At 58.6% G+C, this 12,001-nt stretch overlaps 1 long non-coding RNA gene across 1 annotated transcript; it reads left to right on the forward strand.

The window, feature by feature from the left end:
- The first annotated feature begins 7,322 nt into the window (after positions 1–7,322).
- On the forward strand, positions 7,323–8,894 carry LOC125918231 (uncharacterized). Its single transcript, XR_007456403.1, has 3 exons — positions 7,323–7,871; positions 8,147–8,264; positions 8,361–8,894. It is a non-coding gene; the product is annotated as an uncharacterized LOC125918231 (long non-coding RNA).
- The last annotated feature ends 3,107 nt before the right edge of the window (positions 8,895–12,001 follow it).

Genomic DNA, 12,001 nt, shown 5'->3' on the forward strand with positions numbered 1-12,001 from the left:
CCAGGCCCCCTCCCACTGTGCAATCCCCTAGACCAACGGATACGGGGAGGAGATGCTCCCTCTTCTTCCCCAAGCGTCAGTCTCTCCCTTAGCATCTCTTTCAGCATCTCCCTGCCCCCAACTGCTGGCCCCCGGGCGGGATGCCACTGTTTTAAAGCATGGAGTTTGTTGGGCGGGAGATGAATGGCCAAATCCTATCATTCCTGAGGCTAAGTGCGAGTTTATAAAGTGACTATGAAGCCCCAAGTAGATGCCTCTGTCCCAGTTTCGGGGCGTCCTTAGAGGTGAGGACTGGGCAGGAACTCGGTCCCGTGTTCTCCCGTGTCTTGATCCTCAGTCACTCCTTCCCCATAGCTCCCCTCCACCCACCGCAAAATCCACAAAATCCATGACTGAGGTCAAAATGCCCTCCGCCCAGCCTCAGCTGGATAGGCGGCAGCCCGTGGAAGGCAGCAGGGGGACACCTGGTGGTAAGCCCAGGCCTTGGCCTTCCTGATTCCATCCCAGGGGTGAAGGGTCACCAGGGGCTCTGGACCACCAGAGGCTCCATTTGCCTCTTGATTCCAAGGTGAAGCCCTCAACCTGGGCCCAGAGCTCTGTCCCTCAGGGTACTCGTTCTGCTCCCCACCTCACTGTCATCTCAGCCCGGGCCCCCTGCCCATGCCTCCCCCACCCCCAACCAGGGAGCTCCTACCCAGCCCCCCACCTTCCAGCAGCTCGCCCCTTCTTCTCTGCCCCATCTCCTCCAGGGTTTGCCCCTCTCCCTCCTCAAACACCACACCAGTGCCAGTGCCCAGCTGTACCGCGGCCCCCACCTTGCAATGTGGGCTGAGATGTGCCAGCCACCTTCCAGGGAACCCCTGAAAACCATGACAGCACCCTCCCTCCAATCCTGGCTGTGTCCTCATCCCCCCTCCCTCCCACACACACACACACCAGTCCATCCTCCCCTCCCCACCCCTGCCCTCCAGTCCCTCTCTGTAAAGGAAGGGGCTGGACTGAGGGCTTCTCCTGCTCAGGAGCTCTGTGAACTTGGTACTTCTCTACACTGCCCCAGGCCCAGGCCCAGGCCCAGGCCCAGCCCCAAAGCAGCCGAGCATGGAGACAGGTTGACTGTGGGCCTGCTATCTCCCCATTAGCACCCTGGCCCCCCTGAGAAGGAGGCAGCAGGCCTGATTAAGCACCCCCTGCACTTCTCAGAATCCCCCTCCGCCTCCCCAGGGGCTCCATGCTTCCCCCTCATCTCTCTCCCCAGACATCCCAAGAGAAGACAGCCAGGCAGACCTGGGCCACACTCCCGGAGAGAGAACCTGGCTCAAGGCCGCACCATATTTCCTTGTCATTTCCAAGTGGCCCCAGGTGGGCTGGGCAGGCGTGAGGCCAGACAATCCCCACCCAGGAGGCAGGGCAAATTCTCAGGGTAGCAGGTCACTGAGCCAAGGCTCTGGGGCACGGCTCCTAGGGACTGGCAGGTTCCAGAATAATGATGCTGCTGGGATGCGAGGCGCTTGCTGCTCCCCCTGCCTGCCTGCACCCCAAAGAAAGCCTTGTCCCTCCCGAGCCTGGTCAACACACACCCCTCACTCCACTCTGGGAAGCTTTCCCCAGCCAACCCCACCCAGCTCTTACCACCGCTTATTCCGCGTCCCCTTGGCAATTAGACCAGAGTTTTCCCTGTGTTCAGTTGTCCTTGGTTTATGTGTTGCTTTGCAAACGTTCTCAGAAAGCTTCATATTCCACAGTCATCACTAGCTGTGAGTCCCTCTCTCTGTTAATTAAGCCCATTTTGCCGGCATATGAGTCCCTGCCCTACAGAAGTGCCAAGAAAAGCTCTAGAATCGAAGTCACATCTCTCTTCCTGCAACTTGTTTCTCTTGAGAAGCAACGAAATTCTCAAAAATCAGCAGCTTCTCCCCAAGTCCAAGTTCCTGCCTTGATTGCCAGAGAGGCCCCAGATAAGGTTGCATCAGAGCAGGAGTCTCCGGGGAGAACCTGGCAGGGGTCTGCTCTTCCTCAAGGGAAGCTTCTCCTTCTGGAGCACTGCAAACCTTCAGAGACCAGGTTCCCCCTTCCTGGCTGCTGGAGCCAAGCTGAGTGCTCATGCTGTGTCCCCACCACCACCACCCTTAGGTCTGCAGTAAGATGTAAGGACAGCCTGGCCTGGTATTGAATCTGCGCCCTAGCACTTGCTAGTTGTGTGGACTTGAGTGCTCTGGACCTCGGATCCCTCCTCTATAAAATGGGCACAATAATAAGAACACTTAGAGAAGGTGGTCAAGACCGGAGTTGACATGCGTAAACCAGCCCGAAGCAGGCACCGTCGCGTCCCCATTTTGCAGAGGAGATCGCTGCAGGTCACTTCAAGGTGACACGGCCAGTTCAGGGGGTGCATTCATTAACCCGGAAAACCATCAGTGGGGCCCCACTGACCCCGGCAGAGTGCGAAGCTCATCTGCTTCTGCACAGAAACTTACGGCGGGAGCAGGCAGACCCGTAAGTTAGAACCCTCCGTAGGACGGAGCAGGTGCAAAGCTGGAGGAGAGTATGAATGAATTGTGGCGGGTTCGCAGAAAGCCACCAGCGGCCCCTCCCCTGCTCCCTCATCCAGTCCAAAAGGCTATTTGAATTTCATTTCAACCATAGCAGATGGATCTGTGGGGTCAGCAAAGGAGGCTTCAGCCACCAGGGTGGCTTGCCCTGGACCCTGTGAACTCCTGGGCCACCCAGCTCCCCTCACCCTCCAGGGGCGGCCCCGGACCGGAGCCTCTTGGGCACAGCCAAGGCCGCTCAGAGACACCATTCGCATTTGGGGAAGCGAGGAGGGCGTGGGGGTTGTGTGGGGGGAGGCAGGCTCCCATCTGTGGGAGCTGATGCAGGTCAGGCTGCCAGAGTTCCAGGGCACCTGGCGGGTGGGAGAGGGGCCGCGGGGAGCCGCCCAGCCCCGCCAGCGACAGAGGGAGGGGCCCAGACCTGGAGCTTCCCGCCCGCCCGGGAATGCCATCCGCCAGCCACAGGTCCCAGCCCACACTGGGCACCGGAGGGCTGCGGGGGAAGGTGGGATGTGAGCTCCTCCCCACCCCCCGTGGACACCCGGTGGGGAATGTGTTGAGCTCGTCAACATCTCTCTGGCCACAGGCTGAGGGCTCCTGTGGCTCCTAAATGGTGGGGCAGAAGCCAGGTCATTAGACAGGGGAGACTGTCATTAGTGCGGGCGATGCCACCACCACACAGACAATGGCAAACAGTCATTAGTGGCTGTGTCACAGGGGTGAGGCAACGTTGGCGGGGTGCAGGGAGCTGGGCTGGGGGAGCACACACTCGCACACTCACATGCTCATGCACACCCACATGTGCGCACCCACACACCCACGTTCACTCATAAACGGAAGTGGGAGTAGATCCACTCACACCCTCACGTGGGCGTGTGAGTAGACACACGTCCACACACTTGCGTGGCCACACACTCACACTCATAGAGAGACACACTTGCATGATTGCACACTCACCCATTTACAAGGGACGTGAGCAGGTATGCGCTCGCACACGTCCACGTCCACACGGGGACAGCTGGGTGCCGTCGCACACTTACGCGTTCACTTGCTCGTGCGCGGGTGCGAGCAGACGCGCTCACACTCTCACAAGTCCACGCTCACGTGCAGAACGCGAGTAGGCACGCTCACACACTTGCACACTTACATGCTCGCACGGAGGCGTGAGTCGGTGCTCACACCTGTTCCCACACCTCACATCAGTGTGATAGATACACTCATACGTTCACACCCTCCCACGGGGGCGCCAGAGACACATGTTCACACACTTGCACAGTCACACAATCGCTCACACACATGAGGTGTGAGGAGACACGCCCTCCCACCAGGGGCGCGAGTGCTTGCCCACTCCCACATTCACTCACTCAGGGGCTGAACAGACATACTGCCCAGAAGGGCCCACAGGATCCAAGAGATGCCCCACACGCACCAGAGCGGAGGGCCATAGATCCTCCTACAGCCGGGTACCCAGACACACAGATATCTCCCCACTGCCTTGAGATGGACTCACAGACACCCCCTCTCACACACCCCCTCCCATGCCACCCACCCCTCGCTTCAAAGGACCAGCACCCAGGATGGAGAAGGCACATGAAGCAGAAGCAGAGAGGCTGGGTGTGCCCTAAGGGCAGAGACCAGGTCAGTTTTAACACCGTAGCCCCTGCACACCCCCATCCTCACAGCTAGCCGTGCCCTGCCTTACTCGACTCCCCCCACACACACACAAAATGGGCCACCGTAGGCATGTTTCTAAGAACTCTTGAGCCCCGCAGTCGGGGAGAGACAGGAAGAGGAGGCTGGGTTCCGAGGAGGAGGAGAGCTCCTGAAATCCAGCCTCAGTCCCAGTTTTGACCCTTCCCTCCCACCCACCCCTCCACCCATCAGTGGTTTTCACGTGGCAAGTCGTGGGCCCAGCTTCCAGTTCAGAGCATGAGGGCGGGGGCGGGAGGGAAGAGAGGCGGCCTGGAGCTTACTCATCAGACGCGGAAGATAGAAGGCAGTGGAGGCTGAGTCCTGGGTGCAGATCCTAGCTCGGCCACGAGTTGGGCGTGTTGGTTTCCTGTTGCTGTTGTAACAAATAAATCACCATGAATTTGAAGGCTTCAAACAAGGGTCTTTCTAATGCGAAGAGGGGGGGCAGAAGGATGGGGCAGTGAGACCGCCTCATCTGGCCATTGCCTTCGAGAGGAAGGGCCAAGGAAGTGGGTGGCCTGTGGAGGCTAGAAAAGAACGAGGAAATGTTCTTCCTCTAGCACTTTCTGCAGGGGCACAGCCCTCTTGGTGCCTTGATTTTAGCCCATTTCATTCCATTTTGGAACTCTGACCTTCAAACTGTGAGCTAATGAAATTCTGTTGTTTGAAGCCTTCAAATTCATGGTGATTTATTTGTTACAACAGCAACAGGAAACCAACACGCCCAACTCGTGATGACCCTGAGCCCACCCAGATAGCTCAGGATAATCTCCCCACCTCAAGCCCCTTGACTTAATCATGACAGCAAACTCCAGAAGTTAGCACAGACATATTTGGGGCAGAGCATCTTGCTGCCTGCCACACCAGGTGATCTTGGACAAGTCACTTCACCTCCCAGAGCCTCAGCGTCGTCAACGCAATCTGGAAATCACTCCTACCACATGGGTGGTCATGGGGGTTTAGAAAAGCCACGTGGATGAAGCACTGTGCCTCCCCGGGGTGGGGGGAGGGGCGGGGAGGGAGGGCAGGGGGACTGGGTCCATGGTACCAGCCTCTCTCTTTGCAGCTTCCTGAGCATAAAAGATTCAGCATGGTGCAGGAGAAGGGTGGCTGAGGGGCCGCAGAGACTAGCAAGGGGGTCTCTGTGGGCTTGGGCAGGGGCAAGAACTGAGAGGGGCTGTGGGTATCTGTGAGGGTCCCTGGATCTGGGCAGCTGCGAGCCCCTGACGTGAGGGGAGCCAGCCTGCGAGGCTAGGGGCCCCCCCCGCACCTGCAGTGACCTGAGCTAGGAAGCAGGGTGGGGCTGGGCCTGCCGCTCCTGCCTTCCTGCCCCTCATCTGCTGCCATCTATTTGCAGGGCCCCGGGGCCAGAGGGTGGGCAGGAGCCCCAGCCCAGGCTGCTATTACCCTGCTAAGTGCAGACGGCAGAATGATGACCCAGGAAGATAAACCCCACATAGTGGAATGGCCCGCTCGAAAACACTCATTAGTCCCCACGTCTGCCCTGTGTTGTTTGCCCGCTCAGGACGCAGCCGTGGCATCTCAGAGAGGAGCTGAGGTCATCAGATTCCCACTGGCCGCCCTGCCCCAGCCAGTGGCCCTGGCTGGGCGCCCTGTCTGGAGTACCCCCCGCTACCCACCACAGTCACCTCACTGGCCCAGCCCTGCACCCTGCTCCCTCTGCTCCTCCACCCACCCCCCCTCCTCCCCCAGCTAACCATACAACCCCAGCTCTTCTCGCACCATCCCAGCCCCACCTCCTCCCAGCTTCCGCCACAACCTCGGGGTCTAACCCAGAGACTAAGACTCCAGTCAGCATGAAGACGCAACTGGGGGCACATGGATGCTGAGTGCGTCAAGTTCAACCGCCGAGCTCCCACTGTGCTCAGTACAGGGGATACAGAGATGAATGAACCAACCACCATAGCTCAGGCTTCCGTTCTCAAGATCCCTCCTCCTGTGTGCCCTGAAAGGCCCTGAGGACCCCTGGATGAGGGGGCAGCCCCACATGTGGGGTGGTGTGCAAGCTGGTGGCTGGCTGGCCCGGCTGTGCCTTTCCAGGACTGGCTGGCCTGTGTCAGCGGGCACAGTGCCCAGCACCACCGTGAGCTGCCACCATCCTGGCAGGCTCACAGAGGCCGGGCACTGATCGCTCAACAGAGAGCCGGACACAGTTTCGGTCTATTATCAGGGCAGATAAAGCAGCCGCCGAAGCTCAGGGAGTAGTTTGGGCTCACAAATAGGCGGCTCCAGATGCCCTCCCCCCTCCCCCACCCTGCCTTTGTCAGCCACCCCAGCCTTCCAGTCCCTCTTTGTTCCTCTCTGAAAGCAGCCCCAGGGAGGGGGACACCTCCTAAATACTGCGTGCACGGTGCCAGGAATGAAAGGGTGAGGAGGCTGGAAACAGCCGGGCAGCAAGCCCGGAGGCAGGGGCTAAACGGAAAGAGATTCCAGAGTTCAGAAAGCACTAGACGGGGAGGCTGCAGGGACCCGGAATGTGGGGAGAACACCCAAGTCATCACCCTGCCTGTATTCGCCCCACTGCTCAGCAGAGACCCAGGCACCCGGGAGAGATGCAGAACACATTCCCTGAGTGAAGGCACAGCAGGAGGGGTGGATAGAATTGGCTGGTTTCTTCAGTGACCAAGACTTGGCGGGAGTTGGCGGGGTGGGGGCAGCACAGGGACAGAATAGAGAAGAGACAGGGTTCCAGACCCTGTCTAGTGGCGGTGGGGGCCTGGGGGAGGGAAGAAACCTTTACCTAAGTGGGCTGTAGAAACAAGTGCTAAATAATAAGAGGGCACACTGTGCGTTAATTCAACAACTATTTCTTGCACACCTACTATGTGCCGCTGATGCTAGAGCAATGAACAAAGCAAAGTCCTGCCATCATGAAGGCTGCTTTTGAGAGCTCCTGGCTCAGAGGGCAAGTGAGGGGGCCATTTGGGGAGACTTCCTACAGGGAGGGAGCAGGCGGACCTAGAGGTGGCTGGGTGGCTGAGCGAGGCTCAGAGCAGACAGGGTTGTTGGAAGGACCAGGGCCAGGCACAGTGGGAGGCATGGAGAGCGAGGGGAGGCCACCAAGACCCCTGCTGCTGGGGGCAGCAGACAGCAGATGAGAGGGTGTGGTCTTTCCCAGGGAACCCAGGGGCCCCTTGGCCCTCCTTGGGAGGCAGTGAACCATGGAGGAAGCAGGGCCCTCCCACCAGCTTCCCTTTGTGCAATTCTTTTTCCTGCTCCTCTCCACCCAGAAGCAGGCCTGGCAACAAGGCTGAAACACCACTGGCAGAAACCCAGCACCCACACAGCCAGGCATGGGCTGGGTTCCCCAGGTAGGCCGGGCCTATCCTACCTCTGGACCAGGGGAACCTCCCCCATATGTGCTACCCTCAGGTCCTACAGTGAGGGAGGGACTGGGGAGCTTATGGCTTGGTCCCAGCCCTGCCCCAAATGCATTCCTGACCAGCTCAGAGAGGCCTCTTCCTTCCTCTTTCTTTTGCAGGGAAGACCATCAATCTTCTCACCCACCTAAGGCATTTGGCCGCGGCAGGAGGGCCTCAGAGTTCCTACCCGATGCTGAGTGGGACCCAAGGGAACAGGATGCCAGGCCTCTGCGGGTCACCCGTGGTGGTATGTGTGAAACCCTGGGCAGAGAACCCAACGTGAGCCATGGGCCCATCCCCATCGGCCCAGCTCAGCCCGGCAAGGAGGCAGCCAGGTCCCGGAGAGCAGGGGCCCCAGAGCCAGCTTCCAGAATTGGGGGTGTCTCCCCATCCTGACTTTCCTCCACAACCCACCTGGGGTCTGTCACTCTACACCACCCAAAGCTCTTTACATCGTGCCCTGTGTTGCAATTCAGTACAACAAGTGCCCTGTGCGGAAGGGTGGCCTTTTACTCATTCCAGAAATAAATGGCCATCAAGCACCCACTACATGCGAGGCACTGTGCCGGGCACTGGGACACCGAGGGACTAAACCACCACACCGTCCCCGTGTTCACAGAGCTTCCCAGGAGAGGCACAGGTAAACAACCAACAACAAATAATTACAAATTGGGTTAAGTGCTATGAAGACAGGAAAGTGTAATTAGCCTGTGCTCACCTCTCTCTGGCCCCCGAGGCCTGCCCTCATTATAGAATACCCACAACTGCCTGACCTCTCCAGCACGCTGCTCGGCCAAGGACCTCGCTTCACCTGGCATGGCAAAGGATGTGACAACAGTTTGAGGAACATTTGCTGAGCCCAATTGGAGACAAAAACAATTTTTTTTTATTTTTTTAATGTGTATTTATTAATTTTTGAGAGAGAGAAAGAGAGACAGAGCATGAGTGGGGGAGGGGCAGAGAGCGAGGGAGACACAGAATCCGAAGCAAGGCTCCAGGCTCCGAGCTGTCAGCACCGAGCCCGATGCAGGGCTCGAACCCACGCACCGTGAGATCATGACCTGAGCCGGACGCTTAACCACCTGAGCCACCCAGGTGATCCCCAAATTTTTTTTAATTAAAAAAACAGCAAACTATATGCTAACTAATTTGGATGTAAATTTTAGAAAATAAAAAATAAAATTAAATTAAAAAAACCCGGCAATCATGCAGGTGGATTGTACGATCGACGTTTATAGCCACTGAAGCCCAGAGAGGCCGAACATTTGGCCCCGGAACCACACAGCTGGTGCGTGGTAGAGCCCAGACTAGAAACCAGCGTTGCCGTCCCCGGGTCCAGAGCTCTGCCACCACCATGCGGCCCTGCTGGCATATCCCGAACCACCTCACAGCCTGCGGGAGTCTCACAGCCTCCTGACCCGTCTCCGATGCCTACTTGGCAGGGCAGCAGGGTCCGGTGGCATCACACACGATGATGGAAGTGTTCCAAGCCTGTGCTCTCCAACACGGACTCATGACATCACTCAGAAGGTTCAGGGAAATAGGGCCAGAGTGGTGGGGTGGAAATCAGCAGGGGCTGTGGAGAGAAGGAAGGTATGGAGGTGATGAGACCCGGAGAAGAAGGAGAGTAGGAGCAAAGGATGCCAAGGAATCTTCCAGCCTTTATCCCATAACACACGGGGAGCCACTGAAACACTATGCAAAGTAATGAAACTCCTTGAATGCAGCTTCCCTGGGCCCCCGAGGCGGTCACTGCTCCTCTGAACTCCTCGGCGTCATTGATACCTGCCCCCTCTGGAGATGTATCCCTGTATCCCAGACGCCCTCAGACAGCTCAGTGCCTCTCCCGGGTCCCCATGGACTGCTTGGCATGTGGAGGAGGCTTACATGGTCTCCCCATTCCTGAGACTTGGCCACTGGGCAGAACCTCCCTCCTGTGGCCTCAGAGCAGGCCTGCTCAAAGGGACAGCCCAGAGGAATTAGGTGGGAGTTTCTCACCTTATCGGGCCAGAGGGTCCTGACCCAGTGAGCCTAGATGTGGATGTGCATTTAGGAGAGAGGAAGAGAGATAGCAGGAACCTGAACAGGATCATCTGGGAAGTCTTTTTAGAGGGGTCGCCGGGCCTCCCATCATGCCCTGGAGTGAGACTAAGATTCTTCCCCACATGGAGAGTCCCTGCCTGTCTCCCCAAGAGCCACATCCCGTCCCAGAGCCCCAGCCGGGCTGAGATAAGTTCACTGGAACATTCATCCAGGAACTATGCGTTGCTGTTCTGAGTGATCCCAGGCCCGCCTGCTCGACAGGCCAAGCCTCAGGCCAAGTGCGGAGCAGAGCACATGGAGGAGACGCTGAAACTGTGACACATGGATGCCATTCCCACAAGGCCACCTAAGCAGGCTGCGGGGGCTCCGAGAGGGGAAGGAGCCTTGGGCCCGGGCCCTGAGTGGGCAGGACACTCTGAGTGCAATGGGTAGACAGGGAGGCAAGAGAGAAGAGGTGGATGAGAAAGAAGGAGGCAGATCAGAGGTTGGGAGGGAGTGACATAGAGAAACAGAAGGAAAGGAAGAAACAGAGAAAATGAGAAACTCCCCTTTGCTTCTTGGGGGACCGATTTCAGGGGCCTTTCGGACATTCAGACAGTCCCGCCCACACCTTCCCCACCCCCTCCCCCGAAGCCCCACCTCTGGCCAGAATGTGCCCCCCGCTTCTCTGCCTCCGGGGGGGGGGGGGGATCAGGATTGTATCCTGTCACCAGTTACAGGAGATCGGGGCAAAGGAGGGAGACACGGGTGGAGGGAGGGGGACTGAGATCTCCGTCCCTGGACCATGTAAGGACCAACCAGGACCGGCTTCCAGAACCCCAGAGGCACAGTGTCCTGATGCTGTCTCCAGCTGGGGGTCACCCACGCTTGCGCCCCACCTGAAACCCGAAGCGAGTTTGTTGTCAGTACCTCCAGGAGGGGTTTGGAGACTGCCCAGGTACCCGAACATCCCCGGAGAGAATGAAAATTCCGCCCACCTTCCATCCTCCCTCTCCCAACCCCTGCCAGGCGTCCTGATTCCTGGGAGGCCTGAGCCCCTAGGTGGTTTGGCTCTGAATGGAGGCCGGGAGAGGGTCACATCGGGTCCTCTGTAAGGGTGGAGAAGCAGGGGACTGTGTAGTTGACCCCAAGGATGCCAACCTGGAGGTAGAGGATGATGTGGGTGGAGCTTGGAGCTGGAAGTGGGAGGGGCAGGGGAGGAGGAGGGGCTGGGTGTTCGGAGGAGTTTTGTTTGGAGCTTTTTCCGCTGCTCTTCCTGTTTGGCAGCCAGAGCTGTGACGGCCAATGGCCATCGGGACCCACACCCACCTCCAGCCAGGGCCCCAGGCCAACATGCCCTCCATGCCTCCAAGAGGCCCAGCCACCCCCAAGGAAAGCCATGCAACGCTCAGGCCCCAGAGACGGGCCGGCCAGGCCAGCCTGGAAGCCGGGGACTAGGCCATTAACTGTGACTTGTTAAAGCTCTGAGGCTGACAGAGGTCAGCACAAGTCAGCAAGAAACAACAGACTTAAGTCAGGCAGAGGCATTTTTGAGAATTGGAGCACCCAGCTCAAAGAAAATTAGGAGGCACAGTAAGAAGGCCCTTCCTCTCGTTATCACGCTGCCCTTTCCGGGGGTCACCAGGCCCAGAGGCCAAGAGAAGAGGGAGGGCTCATAACTCCAACTGTCTGGGCCCAAATCCATCCCTGCCAAGTTGTGTGACCTTAGACAGGCGCTGAACCCCTCTGAGCCTCAGTTTCGTCCTCTGTAAATTGGGGCTGATGAGAACTAACTCCTCTACCTCAAATGTCATGAGGATTCAGGGAGCTAATCCGCGTGAAGCATTCAGGACATACCTGGCGTGTCGGCTGTCATTTTGGCAGAGCCCCCATGCCACTGCCTGCGTCCCCCGTCCCCACAGAGCACACAGGGGTGGCCAGCGTGGGGGAGGGCAGGCTGCTGAGGTGGACCACATGCCATACGGATACCAGGTCGGGGAGGCCGGGGTGGGCCATGTGGTGGGTGCCGAGTGGGGAATGGACAGCACGTGTCAGAAGTGGGGACACAGACACCATCACAGTGACCCGGTCACCCAGAAGTACCTCGCCGGCCCGCCCCCAACATCAGAGCTGGGAACTCGGCCTCGGGATAGTCGTGGCCTCGGGGCAGATTCCTGTGCCCTAGTGAGCCAGAATGCCCACTCTGTGGGAAAGAGGTCTGGCCTGGGAGGCGGGAGGCCTGGACGGGGCCGTGTCATCCGGGCACTGGCTCTCATCTCCAGCCCGTCTCTTCCTTCAGTCCCAGAGGGGCCGAGAGCTCTCCTACCCCTGACCCCCTGAGCCTCTCCTAGACAC

Source organism: Panthera uncia, unplaced genomic scaffold (genome assembly GCF_023721935.1).
Source record: "Panthera uncia isolate 11264 unplaced genomic scaffold, Puncia_PCG_1.0 HiC_scaffold_58, whole genome shotgun sequence".
Taxonomy (NCBI): Eukaryota; Metazoa; Chordata; class Mammalia; order Carnivora; family Felidae; genus Panthera; species Panthera uncia.